This window comes from Bradysia coprophila, chromosome II, assembly GCF_014529535.1.
Source record: "Bradysia coprophila strain Holo2 chromosome II, BU_Bcop_v1, whole genome shotgun sequence".
Lineage (NCBI taxonomy): Eukaryota > Metazoa > Arthropoda > Insecta > Diptera > Sciaridae > Bradysia > Bradysia coprophila.
In genome coordinates, this window is record NC_050735.1 from 3,043,341 (window position 1) to 3,064,135 (window position 20,795).

The 20,795-nt window shown below is 34.7% G+C and overlaps 1 protein-coding gene across 3 annotated transcripts in view; it reads left to right on the forward strand.

Annotated features, from left to right (window-relative positions):
- Positions 1 to 3,989: 3,989 nt before the first annotated feature.
- The window catches only part of LOC119066502, a 204,219-nt gene continuing 187,413 nt past the window's right edge, over positions 3,990 to 20,795 (forward strand). For all 3 annotated transcript variants that reach the window (XM_037169016.1, XM_037169024.1, XM_037169032.1), the window contains exon 1: positions 3,990 to 4,190. The gene's annotated coding sequence lies outside the window, so the exon portion shown is untranslated. The remainder of the gene's footprint in view (positions 4,191 to 20,795) is intronic.

A 20,795-nucleotide genomic window follows, 5' to 3' on the forward strand; every position in this document is an offset into this window, starting at 1 on the left:
GGGTTAGAATTATTCAAGTTAACAAGGAAAAAACATCTAAATAGAATTCCTCCCATCTCGCTGCTCCGGTAATATTCATCTACCTCAGGAATTCAATTCTTCGTCGATTAAAGCAAATCAAAATCGGTGCATGAAGAATTATACTCGAGTTATGGTGGAAAAAAGAAAGGATTAGCTTCCATATTATCCATGTTCGAATTCAACCTCAAGAATTTTATTCTTTGTCGGTTTAAATAAAAGTCTTGAAAATCGGTTAAGAATTACTCGAGTTATCGTGAGAATAAGCGTTACGAACGTTTTTAACCAATAAATGTAGAAAATTTTAAAATAATCAGTATTACTTTTTGTCAAGGGAACTACATTCTACGACATCTTCAACATGAAAAATCTATAGCATAACCTGAAACTGAACTGATTAGCATTCTGATTATATTACGGCGGAAAACAAGCGAGAGATTGAAGGTATGAGAGCCAATAAAAACAATTAAGTTCTCGGTAATTGAATTTGTTTTGTTGGAAAATTTGTTGAGCGCAAGAAAAAAAATGCAATTACAACTTTCAACACAGGCCTGACACTATGCTGTGCTGTGAAATATATTTTTTTTAAATAAAAGAAGGAAAAAATTATGAATGAAATGAGGTAAAAACAAAGTTTTCCACTTAAAAATTGCACGTTCATTCAATTAGGAAATTGGTAGACAATGCGAAAATTTTCTGTGGTGTAAATTTCCAGGCAACTCGCTCATGCATTTTGTCCTATAGAAACGGATTGTATGCCGACAACATAACAACCGTCAGGGAAGATGAAACATTGAAGCTTCTTATTTATTATTACAACAACAATTTTAAATAATTGAAGCTTCAATTTTGAATAGTTGCCATATCAAAAGTTAACAAAAAACCAGTATTTAAAAATCGCCCTAATGTATGCTTTTCGGCAAAGTACCGGTGCCTCTTAATATATAATTTTAACAATCCAGACATTCATGCTGGAATAAACTGCGTAATTTCACTTTTCGTTCTGTTCAGTACAGTTCATTTGATCTTTGCAACTTATCCTTATAGCATACGCCTCTATGCAAAGAAAATATGCTTTCATTGGATGACGCTTTGCAAGCGACAAAGGTATATTGAATCCTTTATGAATGTTATACGCGTAAATACGTTCATTACAGTTCACCTGATCTTTGCAACTTATTTAGCATTTATTGAAAGTTGAGAGACGATACAAACAGCTTCTATGCATTTTGTACTATAGAAACAGATTGTAATACCGACCACATCAACAATGTTAGGGAAGATGAACCATTGAAGCTTAAATTTAGATATTAATTTCACATTCAAGTCTTTCATGCTGGTAGAACCGTGTAATTTCGTTAATCACAGTTCATTTGATCTTTGCAACTTATCCTTAGCATTATGCACCGAAAATATGCTTTCAAACGGTGACGCTTTGAAGGCAATATGCTTAGGCAACATATTTTATAAATGGGTTAAGAGGCATGGCAATGCTTTCCTGAAAAGCATACATTTGGGCGTTTTTAAAATGCTGGATTTTAGTTTACTTTCGATGATGTATTTCCACTAGAATTCATTTTCAAAAATGTACGACCGCAATTCCGACCACGAATGTGTCAGCTTTCAACAGAAAATAGTTTTGGTTGCAGCAATTTGACCAGCTCCGAGAACAATGAGCAGTTTCAGTGAAAAGTGAAAATTTCATTGCACTGCTCACTTTTCTCAGAGCTGGTCAAACGACTACAACCAAAACTAATTTCTGTTGAAAGCTAACACATTCATGGTCAGAATTGCGGTCGTACATTTTTCAAAAAGGATTTTGATGAAAAGATATTAACAAAAATGAAATACGAAACACGCAAATGTAGGCTACAATTGTAGCTAAGTGCCGGTGCCTCTTAAGCCGAACAAAATGAACCGATGCCATCCATCACGGCAGAGTAAAATAAGCCAGGCAGGAGCGGTTCATTTTCGAAGCGTCAAATAAGGGACCTAATACACTGGATGAAAATGAACTCAAATGAACACTGACATAAATTGAAAAATTTTATTCGCAAAAAATATAGGGCTACTAGATTATTCAGGTCCCTAGTCAAATCGGCGCTCCTGCCTGGTTAACTTTACTTTGTCGTGCATCCATAGAACCATAACCACAACTTATTTTTCTTTGTTATTTTGACAATTGCATTGCTAATAGTGTTGAGGCAACGCACTTGGTGCGTTGGTTGAGGCTATGGCTCTATGGATGACGGTTTGACATTTCATTTCACCTTGGAAGAAACCTATATATACACCAATACACAATGATCATGTATCTCCAGAAAACGTCTTTTTGTGTACTAAAAATCTGTTGAAGCATAGTACTGAAACGTTCGAAATTTGCTGCCAGCTGTCTTCGTGAGTTTCTTAATCTATAGATTAAGGAATTTGTTCGTGTATTGACCGTTGACAAGTGGATTTTAATTTTTGTTTTTTACATGTTGTCAACAAGTTCAAGTATTTTTAATTCGAAGGTACGTAGATTGCTTGGTTAAAAAGGATTTCATTAGCACAAAGTAAAGACCTTGAATATATATTTTATTTGACATTAAACTCAACTCAATGTAATTGGTTAGCATTCTACAGTTTTAATTGTTCCACATCGTTCTACACGTTGTCAACAAAAAAAGCGTAAGGAATGTCGTTTCACTCACACGTGCGTGTGGAATTAAAGAAACGTAAAGGCAAACGCTACTTCTGTGGTGGAATAGATCATCTTCAAGATACGGTACTTTCAGTCTTACTTAAGTTTAGTTAAATGTTTCGTTCATTCGTTCATTTGTATGAGATTTACTTAACGTGGATGGCATTTCTTGACGTGGATGGCATTTCAAACGGTCTTGAAGATGATCTATACGTGTGGAACAAATAAACCGAAAGAAACAAACGAAACCCACCAAAATTAAGAAATTTAATTTCAAAACCCACCGAAGTCCCGTGCTTCCACCTACATTAAAAACATATACCGAACGAGCCAACCTTAACTTATTCTACACGTTAAATTGAAATGACAGACAGCTCCCCGGTGTGGTAGTTAATAACAAAAAAAGCGGCTAACGACAATTAAGTGGATTACAATAATTAATTATGCAACTTACATTCCAAAAAGTGACAAGTGAAACACAACGTTTCGAATTTCTGCATGCCCTTACATTCACATTAATCGTCTTTCGATTTTGTATAAGAAGGACTTCGGTTTACCGCGAAAACAAACCATCGAAAAGTAGATATTTCAAATTTCTGGTTGGAATCTTCGATATATGAACGTTAAGTGAAAGCGCCGACTCCTTTCTCATTTTACTGTTCAACGAGAAAAAGAAAAAGTTGGAGAGAGAATCTTTACTTTCGGCTCCACGGTTCCAGTAGGCGCATTTTTTTGGAGGAACAGTCTAGTGCCAAATAGATCGGTGGCGTGAAACTATCCGTTTCGGTCGGTTATTAATAAAAAAATTCATTCATAAATTTGTATTCCTAAAATATAACATTGAATTCACAATAATAAAAGTTGTGTGTGAATGTAGCTCTAATTTTAATTGTACAATTAAACAAAATGAAATTGGAAAAATAAATAAATAATTTTAATTGTAGTTAAGGCCGTAGTCATGCTTAGACTTCAATAATGTATAACCGTAAATTAATCCGAGTGTTAATAGAGATAAATTTTTGAATTCAAATGACAATGTTACCTTAACGGTTATTCAAATTCGATTTGTGGAAGTTAGACGAGATAAAAAAAAAAACAGCTGAACTAAGTGATGTGCCAAATTATTTACCTGTAAATGGAAAAAATATGATTTGATTTTCAATTTATCTATTTATCCATACTCTTGTACTCATTGGGTGAGACGTTGTGATAGAAATTATTTTTTTTTCTTTTCGAGTGGATTTATCTCGGTTCTCGAAAATTTCTTTATCTTTTTTCTTCGTATATTTTCTCGTTTTTTTCGTTTGAAGTGTCTTTCTTAAGATCAATTTTTTTTTTACATAATGTATAAATGTTTGTGGTTTGAGTGTTACATAACGTGTGTTGGGATAATAGGATTTATTGGATTATAAGACATCAGGGAATGTATCCACAATTAACCGACGAAATTAATTATGGAACTTAACTACAGCAAAAGAATTTTATTGAGGTAAGAGCTCATTAAACACCACTTTTTCCGACGTCCCACTCGACCATACATCATTCCGCTTAAATATTATTTTTTATGGAGAAAATTGTTACATAAAACAAAAGGTTCAGATGTCACGACTATACCCTTCCCCCAACAAAAAAAAAAAAAAAACAGAAACTCCATAGAGAAAAATAACAAACTATCTCAGCACTTGTTTCACTGAAACCCCAACTGAAGAGTTGAAAACTTCGACGAAAAAGTGAAAAACCAGCGAAAAACTTTATTTTTCATTTTAATTTAAATCCATGTCGCTCAGATGAAGAGGAAAATTAATAAACTGCCAAAGAATGACGAAAATTTGAAAAGTTCTTTGTCGGAGGGGGTTCAAGGGAGGCTGGCTTTCTCGTGTGACGATATAAACGCGTTAGCGGTTGTGGATGAGATAATTTTTGATGTTATTTAACATTTAACAGTATATCCTATTATATAGTGTTGATGTTTATAGGTGTTCTGTTTGAGGGATTAAAGGTGTTCAGAAGTTAATTGAATTTCAAAATGAATTGATGATGTTTTAAGTAGATGATATGCTATGCCAGTATATTTCGCCGACATCGTATTATATTTTTTTCGAGGGCAAACTGTCGTTGCTTGTACTTTTGAGAAATGTTTAGCAATTAAACTGTAAATTATGCTAATGTTTCTTGATTTTTTGAATAATTGGATTAGTGGTTTAGTGGTTTAAAGTTTTTATTAACCAAGCTTTCGACAAACGACTGTTGTCATCATCAGGGTAAAACTATAACTGAAAATTTTGTTTCAAAGCTTTCTTGTTAAAATTGGAATAATTGGATTCCATGCATTGCTTAGTTTATATCCGTTGTCCGTGTTCATTGTTGGTGTTATCGACTGTTGGATGAATAAACCTTCTTTGATTTTTCGCAAATGGAATTTTCGCTCTGTCATGATTATTTTAGAATTGTCCCAGTTTATACTGTGACCTTTTTTTCGCGTGATATGTTTTACTATTGCAGATTTTTTGTATTCTCGTCTTCGAACATAACCTTCGTGCTCTTCTTTTCTGATTGGGAATGGGCGTTCGGTTTCTCCAATGTATTTGGCATTACATGTGTTACAAGGAATTTCGTAAATTCCTGGAGGTGTATGTTCCTCTTCATCTTTGAGTGGATTCAGCATATGCAAAATTTTCGTTCCTGGAGTAAATGTTATTTTCCACTTCAATTTTCGTCTGAGAATTCCAGCAATTTTATTTGATAGGTTTCCAACGTATGGAATTGCTATCCATTGATCATCTTTTGCTCGAGTTTCTTCGGTATTGTTAATTGCTATGGAATCACATGGTACGGTGTGATCATTGTTTGGTAATGCGTTTGTTTGCTCGATGTTGTTATGTAACGGTTCGATTTCAATTGGTGTTGTTTCTATTTGCTGTTCATTGTTATTTGATATAAATTTTGTCCTCATTTTTTCGATTCTGTTTGAAATAAAGCTTGATGGATAATTATTTTTTCCGAGAACGTTTCGAATGTGAGATAATTCGTCATCAATGAATTCATCGTTGCAGATTGCAAATGCTCTGTAAGTCAATGCATCAACAACTGACATTTTGTTTGAAATGTGGTGGAAAGATTTGTAATTTAGATATCGATCTGTATGCGTGCATTTTCTGTAGACTCTCGTTTTCAATGTGTTATCGTTTTGTCGAATGATTAGCATGTCTAAGAATGCAATTTGATCGTCTTTTTCTTTCTCTATCGTGAATTCAATTTTTTGATTATATCCGTTGATTGAGGATAAAATTTCATCTACGCTGTCTTTATCAATGATTGCCAAAACGTCGTCGACATATCTTTTCCAATAACGAATCTTTGGATGGTTTTTTACTATCTCTTTTTCCAATTTTTGAAGAAAAATGTCTGCAACGGTTCCTGAAATCGGTGAGCCCATAGGACATCCGTCTTTTTGTAGATAGTATTCGTTGTTGTATTGAAAATATGTGTTGGATAAACATGTTCTTAGAAGGTCGGTCATGTCTTCAGTGGTTAGATTTTCATTCAGTTTTTCTTTCCATGTTTGATCTTCTTCGAGACGTTCTTTCACTGCTTCGATGGTGGCTTCAATCGGTAGGTTTGTATATAAGCTTTTGACATCAAATGAGACTAGAATTTCGTTTTCTTGTAGTTGAATCTTCCTTAGATCATTCAACATTCCATAAGAATTCTTGACGCTTGACTGTGAATTTTGGTTGGAAATTGAAATGTGTTTGTTAAGAAATTTTGCTAGTTTGTAATAAACAGAATTTCTGTAATCATTTATTGGTCGAAATGGTAGTCCCTCTTTATGAGTTTTGGGAAGTCCGAAAAATTTAGAAGTTCTGGGGTTGTGATTGATGATTTCTTTATGTAGTTCTTGACTCATTCGACGGTTGTCTTTTAGAATTTTGCATTGGTTTTTTAAATTTTGTAAATAGTTTTGAGTTGGGTCTAGTGATAATTTTTCATATGGACCTTCTTGTAAAAGTTGATTAATTTTGTTATGATAGTCTTGCCTGTTCATTACTACGGTGCAGTTTCCTTTATCGGCTTTTAGTATGACAATTTCATTGTTTGATGTCAGTTTCTTGATTATTTTTGATATTTTCGAACCTTTTGTTGTTATTTTACCATTCTTTATAAGATTGCAGATGTTTTGACGCAAGATTTCTTTTTCGACATCACTTAAGTCGGTTTCTGCAAAATGTGATTCGATTGATGATATGAATTGCAATTTTAAATCTTTTTCCATGTGTGTATTGGGTGGTAATGCGAAGTTCATTCCGAGAGATAGTGTTTCTAATTCTTCTTCTGTATCAGCTGTGTCATTGTTACGTAATTTTCGGCTGCTATCTTCCTTTTATGAACGAAACACATAAGGTGGCATCTATAAATGCTTGCAATGTAATTCGAGAAACTTTCAGAAAAGGCTTTAATTACATATTGATTGTATATAGGCATTTAAACGTTGAATTGAGGCGAATTGAGAGAATTTTTTTTCGTGAAATTTTAATTACGAACGAGGTTTATTTAACTGATAAAAAATGGAAACCGATGAGCTGTAATAAGACAACCCCCGAGTCATAGTTTCACAATACTTGGTATCGGGATAGTCAACTGGAATTTGGCTTTTTTCAACCAAAAATTTGCATGAACGTATCTGGCCTAGAATTGTTTAGCCAGGGGTGGTGTATTGTAAAATAATTAAATTCACCAGCAATGTCTCTATTGGCGATATTGAAAGAAATTTCTATCAAAATAGAGACGGCACTGGGAGCAGCACCATAGTTAGCTTGGTCTGCCCGTTATTGGTCTACTACATTTCCCATCACAATCACAAGACAGCCAGCCGTAAATTTGTAACGTTGAACTAGTGGCAAAAATCACTAAGAAAATGTCGTTAGTACATTTTCATGGGCACAGAATGACAGAATAATGGGTCACTAGTTAGGAAAATTGTCAGCGCTCTGTACAATTTTTAGACTTAGGGAAATAATTTTTGTGGTCGGTCGAAATTATAAAATTAAATTGTTGATCTGGTTTTCTAGCGACCTTCCCTACCAACTGATCCACGAGAAGGCACGGTATTGTTTATCTGCACTTCCACTTTTTTTTTTTGATACAACTTTCTAAATGTCATTTTGATTTCAACAAGACCTCTATAACTCCGAACTTAAAATTTTTTCCTCGAATGCCTTCAAGAAGTACGTTAATAAGGTATCTTCAAGACATTTTAAGTTAAAAATCGATAAAGAAGTATTTTTGGATCGGCAAAAAAATTTTGGCAGGCTTTTCTCTACCCCAGGCTAGCATAAAGTTCATTAAAATAATTCTGTTATTGGCGTAACAAGGAAATTTTTCATAACAATTCGAGGAAAACTGAAATGTTCATATTCAATTTATTTACAAGCGAAAAAAAATGTTCCATTAAGGAATTCACATATATATACATTATTCAGCCAGGGTATTAATCGTCACTCGAAAACTTTTGGAAAATTTACACGCCCACCGAACCGAATTTGCTCGTTAATTCCGATTTCCTTAAACTGCATACATAGCCGTCCGGCTATTTCCATGGAAATACGAAATGATTAAATGAAGTGTAACAGAGAACCGAACCAAACTCGATGAAACATTTTCGATGGAACTTTTCCATTTGGTATGACTTTCGAAAGGATTTCGAGATATTTTCATTTCTTTTCCCGTAACGAGGCTTGTCGATATAATCGTCTAATCAAGATAAATTTCGCAAAATACATTCCATTCATTAATGCACATCAATCAGCTCATTTGATGGCGACATCGACTATAAATTCGGTTAGAGTATGAATTTATGTCAATTGAAAATTGAAACCCACGCAATGATTTCCTTTGCTTTTAATATTGAAAGCTTTCGTTATATTTATATACAAAATTGTAATACACAACCACTGGTTTAATATCGACGAAAGAGCAGAAAATATAAATCGCCAAGAAAAATACGTTATCACGTGATAAAGTCGTGTTTATTTCTCGTGTGGCGGACGCAGAGACCAAAAACTGTATACATTCTGTGCTCTTAAATTATCAACGTTGTGGACCTGCTGTGCTACAAAACGGTACAGAATTACTTATAGAAATGTGATAAGGATCCAGCTGAGCTGGATTTATTTCATCATAATTTTTAGTATGCCGAAGTTTTAGTTGCATTGTTAAGATGTGTAGCAGGTGAAAGTTCGCTGTAATTGATTATTGTTATTTATAGTATCTATGGATTGATGAGCTGATTGTTCGAACATTGATGCCATTTTTTCCTTCTTTGTTAAAAAGACCTTCCTGACGATCTTTTCATGTTTATCATAGATATCTCGTATAAAATGTGATTTTAACAGACAGGCTTTATGGTATATACCGAACATAATATACAAATCAATTCTTATTTTTTGTCAATACCTAACGAAAAAAAATCCATCCAACCAACATTCCTTTCTAAACCGAGTCTATTTTATTGGACCTTTTTTTCTTCTTCTTTCTCTCGCATCTAGATGGGATGTTGAAATGTATGATATGTTTTTTAGGTCCATTTGTGACATTCATTTATTTTGCGAAGGTTTTATGTGCTGACATATGACAAGTGTTTCCTCAATTCCAGTGACATATTTCTCTTGTGGCTATTACTCAAGCATTGATATTTGTATTATGTGTTTCCAGTGTTCGACCGTTCGATGTTCGATGAAAAAATGAGACATGTCGTACACACGTTTTTCTGTATTCGAGTCGAGATTGCAGATTTCGATAATCATCAACACCATCGTCTGGAGGACTGTTTGACATATCTATTTCAATAGTGCGGAGAAATTCAGATATAATTAAAGGCTCAACTAACGGGTCAATGGTCTGCTGAGCAATTTTACACTCCACAATTTACATATAGCGGTCGTATCAGTATCTACTTCTCCATTGTTGACAATTATTCACACAATTTGGTATGCGTTTCAGTCAAGGCCCAATTTTTCAGAAAATAGTTAAATCCAATTTCCCATAATTTCACGATTTTAGTTAAATTTCACAGATTTCGTTAAATTTCACGATTTCGTTAAATTTCACTTTCGTTAAATTTAACAAATTTCGTTAATTTGACAAATTTCGTTAAATTTCACAAATCTCGTTAAATTTCACAAATTTCGTTAAATTTCACAAATTTCATTAAATTTCGTTAAATTTCAAAAATTTCATTAAATTTCATTAAATTTCATTAAATTTCGTTAAATTTCACAAATTTCGTTAAATTTCACAAATTTCAGTAAATTTGAAAAATTTCATTTAATTTCACAAATTTTGTTAAATTTCACAAATAATAGGGCCTTGTTTCAGTGCTTTTTTGTGGACCAAAAAAACCTTAAAATTGTGAACTTTTATAGCTTTTTCTCCATGTTTAAGCCCTAAACATTAAGGAACTTATTTATGAAATAGTAAGTGGGAATGTAAACAGAGTCGCTTATATATAGGACGAATAGAGCGAATGGAACGAACAAAACTCACGGTGTGCGATCATAAATTTTTTTGTAAACATTTTCAGTCAAAGGACCTGACTAGTTTAGATACACTTGCTAAATATAACGACCGATAAATACGAAATCAATGAAATTAAAAGTTCGCTGCACGAAACCAAGAGCGAGTCGGTATATTATTCGCGCAACATTATTAGGTATGTTATAACCGCTAAGCCAATTAAGTGTTCTATCGTATACCATTGACTGCAGAAGCGCTTTGAAAACATTTCGAAAGTCTTATTTTTCAGAGTGAGTGTAATACACACTGTGTATTAGGTGAAACCAAAATAAGTCTTTCGGAGAAAAAAATGGCAACTTTGTATTTGTGACACAAAAAAAGTAAATTTGTCGCTTTCTTTTCCTGTTGGTTGGATATACTTACTTAGTATCAAATGCGTAGTTGTCGAATGAAGTAGTACAAATGCCGATGGAATGCTGAATTTAACACACTTCCGCTATAAAATGAAAATAAAATAAATGTTTCAATCAATGTTGCTGTTGTTGCATAACAGGCAATTTCATCAACCAACAACAACAATATTTTCTATTCGTCACAGCACAACATCAAACCCATTCCTTGCGCAAGCCATAAATATATCCCACCCACCCCCGAAAAACTTTTACTCAGATTCTGTTTACCTTTTACTATAGATACTTAGATACACACATAAAATATGAAAAAATATATTAGAAAATAACTTTGTTTGCTGATTCATTCAATTCAAACTTCATCTTCAGAAAATTTATTTATGAGCTTATGGATTTCACAGCACCCCTAACGTAATACACCGTAATTGTTGTGCATCATCCGACATAATACTCCGTTAAATTTTATATAACTTAAAGTTGATTTCTGTTGAAATTGTGAGTTCTATAGCAGCTTTCCCAAAAATTTATTTTGTTTGTCCGAACGACCTATGCATACAATGAACTGATGTTGGTATTGGGATTTTCGACTCTATCAACACTATACGCCGGGGGACTGATTTTCTTTCGATTGTTCTTTGTGTAGACTGAGAGCCTATGGTGTTTATCAGTCCTTCGTGATGCCCTTTGAAACTTATACTATATTGTTACATTACCCGGATACAAAAAACAATATTTGTCGTGCGACTATATAATGAGTGCCAGAAGGCCACTAACAACAGCCATAAAGCGCGGCAGAACGCAGAAAATCCAAATTGGTGCCGAATTGGAGATTTGAAACTCACTTTTTGTCAATGCAAATACGAATGCAAGTAGCATACAGATTTCTTTCTCACGTACACTGGGATGATACTAGTGATCGGATACAAATGGTATTGCTACTGTAATGTAAACAAATGTTGGGAATACCAGAACCACGAACAAAGCCGGAGAAGTGTGAGAAATGGCGTGTGGACAGGATGTCTTTAAAGTTGAAAAAAAAATATTGAAAGAAGAAGAAGAGCCCTGCTTCTGCAGCACAAGATCGATCGAGGAGAGTATGGTATCAGAGGATAAGTAGTGAGAGGAGCTGTCCAGCGAGCCGATATGACCTTGATGTGACTCCTGTAACGGAAGATATGAATGAAGTTTTATAAGAGTGACAGATTTTCAGTATGCTGGATTCGATCAAACAAGATGCGGGTCAAAGCACAATTTCAGTATTAATACCTTTTGTATCCGATAAATACTATCCTTAATTCCCTATTTCTCGTTTTTTCCGGTTTTGGGTTTGAATGGGGCATAGAAGTTCCCAAGTTCCCATGGAAGTTGTTAAAGAAAACTTTGTGGCCTTGGAGAGGAAAGGCTCCGACCTCGGTTTAAAGTTGAATGACACAAAAACGGAATACATGATCATCACTCATTCGAACCGACCGCGCGAGCAGAATGTACAAATCAACTCGCACACTTTCAAGGTGGTGAACGAATTTGTGTACCTGGGATCTCAGCTAAATACCGACAACAGCATCATGGACGAAATCAAACGGCGGATAACTTTAGGAAACAGAAGTTATTATAGTCTGTTGAACATCCTCAGGTCCAAGTCGGTTAGCAGAGTTTCAAAGAGCACATTGTACAGATCGGTAATAAGACTGGTTGTAACATACGGCTTGGAGTCGTGGTGCATGACACAAAGAGAAGAACAGACGTTACTCACGTTTAAAAGGAAAGTCCTGCGTACAATATTTGGACCGAATCAAAACAGATGGCGCAGACGATACAACTTTGTACTAAAACAGCTTCATGTAAAGCCAGACATAATCAGGATCATCAAACTGAATAGACTTCGGTGGCTCGGTCATGTGAAACGGATGGAGGAAAATCGTATCCTGAAGAAAATATTGAAAACCAAACCTGAAGGGAAGAGGAGTGCAGGTATATTAAAGGCCAGATGGTGCGATGCAGTACCATCAAATCTTCAAACAATCGGTGTCACACGTTGGGAATCGTTAGCCGCGGATAGGTCCGGTTGGAGAAACATGTTGGACAAGGACAAGACCCTTAATGGGTTGTAGTGCCGGTAAAGTAAGTAAGTAAGTAAGTAGAAGTTCCCAAGGATGGCTCACCCCAAACTATTCTTAAAAATACAGTCTTAGTCGGTGCGACTCGGAGTTGTTTGAGTTATATGTTGATGTCATATAATCTTCAATTTACAGCGATAAACCTGATATGGAATAAAAATGAATCAGCCAATTAAATTTAATGTCAATTCACATTCGATTTGACTCCTGACAATAAAACCGAATTGATGCTAATTCAATTTTTGGAAATTTATAAAGACCACATTATCCACAAGCGCCGCAAACTTTTATAAAGCTCACCAGATTATGGGTATTTCGCTTGTACGACTTTTATGTATAAAACGTTTGCAAAATGCATGCATATAATTCCATTACATTTATTTGCAAAATAATTTTACCAACGTGCGGTTGGAATATCGGTGAAAACCCCTTTATTCTGCTGTACACTGGCAACAAATTCATTTACACTCAAACATATTCGCATGCAAACGTTTTCATCACATGAGCGAGACACATGTAGTACTATGGATTCTCGTACGCTAAACAACGTGCAGCTAAAAGTGAAATTTCATCATTTATAAACTCGCAAGATAGGGTTTTTCGATTGTTTCTGTTTCTCTTGGGGACAACCAATGTTAAATTTATTTTTATTTACAACGCTGTGAAAAGTGGATGGAACGCTGGACGTAAATATGTTCTCTACGATAACTCTCCGGAGATTCAGTTTGTGTATTTTCATCCCTTTCATTACCTTTCGATTTCGTATATATATATCTGAATTGAACGGTCTGTGTGTCAGGTATGGACCCAACAATGTGTTTTGGTAACGAACGTAAAAGAAATAAGGTCAGCACAGTGAACGTCTGGTATATGAATTGTTAAAGAAAAGGTATCCCTATTCCGTGATAAAATCGTAATCAATTTGATGCTGCCGAAACATGGTTGAGAGTAGGCAGTAAGGTTTTTTTTTTGTTGAGTATTGATGTCGGTTTTCATTCCTGCTGCACGAGGCAAGGTAGAGATTATAAAGAAGAAATGAAATCTACTCAGTTTTTCATACACTCGCAGTAAAGTGATCTCCGTCACATCTGGGTTTGAAAGTGGTTTTTGGTTTGGATCCCCATATTTTGGTGGTCGGTCATATATTTGACACTTCAGAAAATCATATCTATGGAGGTATCAATGATTTAAGACCTGTATGACAACACTAAATTGCGGACGTCCTTTATGAATGTCCCCTAAGTTACCACAACTACCAAATCAGTCACTTATCAAATTGATTCAAATGGAATTAAAGTCAGATTACGGATGAGTGGTAATTTATCCTCAATTTGTTTTTCCTAGTTTTCCCAACTCCTACCATTCCATAGGTTTAAAATCATTTTCTGATACCAAATGAAATTGTTTAATAAAATATTTAAACATTTCCGAAAGCTTAAAAAGAACCATCAAACCGTCACCATCGATACCCCTCATATACACATTACATATGTGATGAACATAATTCCTTTAAGCTCATCTTTAAATATATCAACGACATCGTAAAACTTTCATTGATACGAAAAGTCAGTTGAAAATTCTGCAGATGAAAATCTTTATATTTTTTTAAAAGTGATTTCTCAGTGTCTGTGTATAGTGGTAAATTGTTTCGAAGAGGGTTTTCGTTATGGATTAAATACATTCGCATGTTATACTTATGCCAAGTACAATCTTGTCGAGCCTCATAAATTTAAACAAACACGCATCACTATATCTCTACACACAGAAAATGTACGCCCGCACAACACCCAGGCATTATAATTCTTGAATGGCGGCAAAGGTGATTTTAAAACCATATCCTCTTGTTGAAAATTTATTGCATCTGCTTTAAATGGTTCTTTTCACGATGGTACACATTTTACGATCGAATGCTTTTGTGTATTGGCTGGTTATAGATAAACCGAAATAGTAAAAGTGACTCTCGATTGTGTTGCTGGTGTTGTTGGTGTCGATGTCGAATGTATTCGGAAAAAGTTTTTCGGAAATTTGAATATATAAACAATTTATGGGCATAAAGTGGAATGGGGGAGGGAGAAGATAGGAGACGGAACGAGGTAACAATAAATTTAATTGTCAGGGATGTAATGTTGATGAATTGCTGTTTGTGTTTGCTTTGGCTGATTCAAATTTATTTGTTTTATCGTTTTATGTGCCTTTACCAAATTACCTGTGTATAATGTAATAGCCTTGTTAAGCTTTGGGATATGCGTTCGATATATTATCAAATTCTCCGTTAGATTTGAAGATAAGACTATACGAAGACTAGACCACGAAATTTTGCATCCATTACCTGACAACAGATGTGGCCTCGATCTTTACATTATACAATATACACCATGTTCAGCATTGATGTACATACCATCAGTACAAAAACCCCTTTGGGTAAATATGACGCAAGTCCCTATGTGTCTCAGCGATATCTGTTATTTTGTTAATAGACACATAGGGACTTGCGTCACATTTACCCTATGTCATGTGGACAACATCAAGAAACCTGATGAAACTTAATTTTTTTTATAAAAATCACTCAGAATCCCAAAACTTAGAAACCATTATTGGAACACCTCGACCTCACTCATGTCGAAAATAACCCAAATCCATCAAAAAATCCGATGGAAGTTAGATAGTGCCAGAGGAATCATCTGTCATCCTAAAATGTAGGAAACAACCTAGTGGAAGTTAATACTTAATGAGTCCACAATTTCCAACAAGATACCCATCTATCCCAAAAGAACACACACCTTTCAACGCATCACCATCCATACCATGCACCAAAATGTACAACACTCACATAAAGTAAAGTTTGCACATATGTTTGAACGTGAACAAATGAAAGTTTTTTCAAACCTTCATTTCAACTATGATTCGCTAGACTTGTTCGTGTGCAAATCGGTATAGTGTTCTTAGAGCATTGTATCGAGTACCACTGTCGCCATGGCCTGATGAGAAATGGTATTTTTGAACTGCATATTAATTCAAAACGTCGAAAGACGTATTTAAATTTTCTCTCAGATCGAAACAGTGGTCGAATGTCTTATATTGTAACACTCACATACAAATTGGCTTTTATATGGCATTTGTATGAAGAATTTGGGAGCTCAAGCTCAAAGATATGGGTTGTACTCAACTTTTCAAATAACCTAAATTTCAGGAAGAAAATCTATAGAAACGTTTAGGAGTTGCTGGATCCACTTTGCAATAGGAACTAACTAACGTAGGCAATTTCAATTATCTGAAAATATGAAATTTTGCTTATTTTCATATCAACGTCGATTTTTTAAAATGCAATATCTCATCCAGACGTGTGATAGCTCGTTGAATTTGTATGGATGCCTAGATGAATGCCCAAATATCCAAGTTGTGTGTCCAAGTGTGGGTCGTTTGAGGCAAGGGGGAAAGTCAAAAAGTTGCTGTAAATATGTTCCTTAGTTCACCAAAAAATATTTTAAACTTATTATGGTAGTGGACTTGCGTCACGTCCGCTTACTAACGTGCGGGCATGATTGCTATTTTATAATTGAATTAGAAGAGAAATGCTTGTAAAATATTTGACAAAATTTTAGCATCGTTGATTTCGCCATTGTTTACAATGTTTTATTTGGACAATTTGAAAACTCATTTGCAAATTAAAGTGGTGGTGATAGCATTATTCTCCCGTACGCTAACTGAACGCTGGCTTTAAATCTGCTTTCATTATAACAACCGACACTGGTTTCTGATTCTCCGAAAATTTATTGCTAAATTTCCATTTGCCATCCCCCATTCCCATCTTCAAGGGTATGTATATCTAACCCACCAACAATGTTAACGTTTTTACAATGAATGTATTCTTATTATATATACCACGGCGCATACATCAAATATTATTAAATTAAAATTAGAATAATGAAATTTTTCGTTATGCTGAAAAAGCTTTTCCAGATACACGCCACGCCATGCCACGTTGGAATTTGAAAATCGCTAAATATTTTCCGAACATTTTACGTGCGGCAATGAAAAAACCATTGCAAATGAGATAAAAAAAAGAATGAAAGAAAGAAGAAGTTTCCATCAAACATCTTGTGAAAATGTTTGTTGTGTCAGAGATGGTATATCTATCTAATATTATATGGGAATGTTTATGCCATGTATTTCATAATAAATTGAAAACTTCATAACAGCTTTTGTCTAACCATATTCCAACATCATGCAGAAAATGGCTTTAGGAAACTTTCGTCGACTTAACCGTTCTCTTGACAGAGTTTTCCGAGTTCGGAAAAAAAGTGGAAAGTTTTTTCTTTGCCCTTTTTTTTCATTCTGCAACAATGCTTTCGCCAGAGGAATGATTTCAAAAGTGTGGTGAATACATTGTAATTTCCGGGTATTTTAAAACAAAAAAAAGAAGTGGAACGGCGTCCATTTCATTTTATTCTTTTGTTTTACGGGTAATTTGCTCAGAAAATTAAAACGCAATAAAAAGTTTTGTCTTTTTATTTCCTGCTTTACGTAATTTCGTTAAACTGGAGAAGATAAAGACGTGAAGTGATTGGATTGGCTTTGTCAAATAAGTGCGGATTTAAAATCAGCACTGATTAAATGTGGCAGAGAATGGCGGACATTCACAGGCATTCCACTTACTTTTTTTCCCCTTTAACTAATTTTCTCAATTTTTCAACCTTTGACTCCATTTTTTCTTCTTCAAAATTAGACTTATTTAAGGGGCCACTGAAAAACCTATGTTCAGACTTTGGACTCCAATGTGTAGTTCGGGTGAGTTAACGTGCTTTGAGGTAGAGTTTAGTATCCTGATGATATCCTGATGGGAAGAAATTTCGAAATACGTTTTGACGGAGGCTAAAAGTCAAGAGACCACACTTTTCGTTAAATATCAAGAAAAAGATAAATTCTTAGTGAGTTTTGAATCCTGAACAACAATATCAGCTTCAAAAAGAAAGTGGAAAATGCAAGATGAGTAAAGAAAATATTCGTGTTTTCGAATAAAATTTACCACTTCTAGCCGTTCTACTCACTTTTCTAATGTTTTGTGAACACATTTTAGTCGGAAAATGTGAATCCCCAAATTATGAACACGAGTGTCGGAAACAAAATGTTTTTCGACAATTCACGGTGGTTCGACAAAAATGCTAAGCATTTGCGTTTTTTTCGATTTTTGCAATTGTCTTTCCTATAAATCAGACAAAAAGCTTTCAGAAGAGGAAGAGTGACGCAAGTCCTTCAATTATAAAAGTATTGATATCAGAGAGTGTGACACTCAAAGCTCCAATACACAAAAATTTAACGCTACGAATTGGTTCTTTTCCGGATTTCTGAGATCTCGCGCCACACACTGGCATTTTTTTTGATCAAAGACTGTCTAGACTGTCATTTGCCTTAATTGTTAGGATTTAGTGTTAGCGTTATTGTTGAACATTTATCGTCGAGAAATCTGTTGTTACCTTTTATATTCAACGGGGCTTAGATCCTACACAACAGCTCCTGACAGAGCCTATTATTGGTAAAAATGTTTAACAAATTCACTGAAGTCTCGACTAAAGTTTACCAAAATTTACCGAATTCGTGTTTTGATAATTTCAGCAAATTTTGGTAAATTTGCTAAATAAACTTAACAAGTCCTGGCTCCTAAGAACTCACTTTTTACCACTATTAAAAATCTAGATGTTTTTGTTAATTTTATTAACCTTTCAAATTTTTCATTTTACATTTTTCGTGGAATGCCTGCATTCAGCGTTTGTATTTGCAAATAAGACGTTATTTGGAACCTTCCTTGTTTTAATATTCCGAAAAGCTCAATCGAGCCTTCACCACTGACCATTGACAAAATGAACAAATCTTCCATTAATTTTCCAGTTTTGAAGCACACCGAAAACGCCACACATTTCCGTTTTGTTAACAAAAGATTTCTATCGGCGTCTCCATCCCTTACAAAATGCGTATTACTTACAGCACTAAGAAAGCGATTATGTAAAATCATCTAATTTTCCCTTCAAAAATTGACGACATATAAAATCGCAAAAACCTTAAGATATACGTATTTCCCGTGCGATGCAGAAGCTTTCCATCATTGCGCGTCACACCAGCAGCATTTGTGAACGTGATGGATAACAGAAACATTATAAATCAAACCGAAATGTATTGATATTGTATTCGATATTGTCACGTCTGGGAAATATGATGGATGGAACACGAATTACCAGATTATTAGAGTATTACCTTAAGGATGTGAAATTCACCAATCGATATATTCAATTGAGCTTCTATTACTCATTGACAATTTTGATGGGTTCAGTGTTGTTGTTTCCTTATATTATGTGTACACTCTGTGCCAAATGCTATTCCGAATTACAATCATTCAAACGAAAGGTGTTCCAAGGAAATTACAAATTGTACAAATTTTGCTACAAAGCATTGTGTTCGGTGTTTAAATCAAATGCAGTGGCAAATAATACGCAAACACCAGATCTATTTTCGTTAAACCCAACTAGAATTACACCGACGACGACGTACAGCTGCAATCTTTTAAGTAAAATCAAATTTCCAATGTTATTTCTCACGATTATTTAACCAACATCGACAACTCATTTACAAGAAGCTCGTGTTTCGTTATATACACATTCAGTTGCCGGATCAATTCATTTTCTAAGTAAACAACCCTACTGGATTATTCATCGAGACACTTAATAATAGAAAGGAATAATTTAATAGCTTCAATTAATGTCATAAGTTTCTACGAAGAATTCAGTTCTTTTCGTCGTCTTTATGGTCGTGAAAGAATATAAAAAATTCGCTTTTTTTTTCTTATTACAACAGTAATGACATTGATCGTAAACTGTGTCCGAAATGGTGGTGGTAACAGAATATTATATGTGATACCGTGAGTCAGGGTCGGTTCCAGAACGAACCATGAGATTCACTTCGTTTCACTTAACGGGATTTTTAAGCTTTTTATTGACATAATGCGTCAATACAGCAGCGACTAAAGTCCGCTTCTCGGCGTGGTGTATTGGCTTGAGCACTCGACTAGGAATGTCGTGTCTATGGTTTGATACCGTTGTCATATATCCAAGCATTTGTGTAATTTTAAAGAGCTTTCGATAGCTTATTAAGTTTCTTTTATATTCCACCCAAATATTCCACTTTTCCAATGGAATCCGAAAGAAGCTCAAAGCTTTCTATAGCAATGCAATACGGTGTTTAGGCAACCCGGCAGAATATAGGCTATCACGTTTTTACAATTTTCCAAATCGAGGGAAGCCATTTTAACACGAATTAGCTTAGAATTAGTCTCTCTATTCTATCCGTTGCGATAATAATCTGTATTCCAATCGACTCGTCGGTCCCGCACGGGCATGAGTGCCGGTTCTCCGAAACGGCTGGATGGATTCGCGAACTGAATGTGGTTCCTTATAGTACCCGAGTCCCTCTATAAGAACATGAACAAAAAAAAAACAAAGTTGGTGTCGCGACTCTATTTAACTTTTGTTCAACCCCACCGTGATCTGGTGAAAAGTTTTTGGTTTCATCGTACCCAACGTAAAAACACGTAAAAAATCACACTTCCGTATTGTAGCTGTTCGTCTTGATTTCTCTGATTTCGCTCATCTGCCATATTAAGAAACGGAGAGGAGCAGCATTAAAACAACTTAGATACAAAATGTGTGATTTTTTACGTGGGCAAAACAGTAAGTTATTAAAAAAATACTGCAAGTTCCCAGTTTTTAATTATTACAGTTGCCACCATACGATATAGTTATTCCTTATTTTGGTCTTTGCGTAAAACATGCAATTTTAGTTGAATTTTCCAATAAATGGTTTTGTCTTTCCTCACCAATCCAGTACTGATGTTTGTCAACGCAGAGAAACGGAATATATTTGCGCGCGGATATATTCTTTCCCAGTAATAAATTTAATATTTTTTTTCTCTCTCCCCGTCATATAAGTTAAAATGTTGCGGTGTTTGTATATATACATCGCAACACATCTCGACATAAAAAATGATGTTACATAATTTATCAAAAT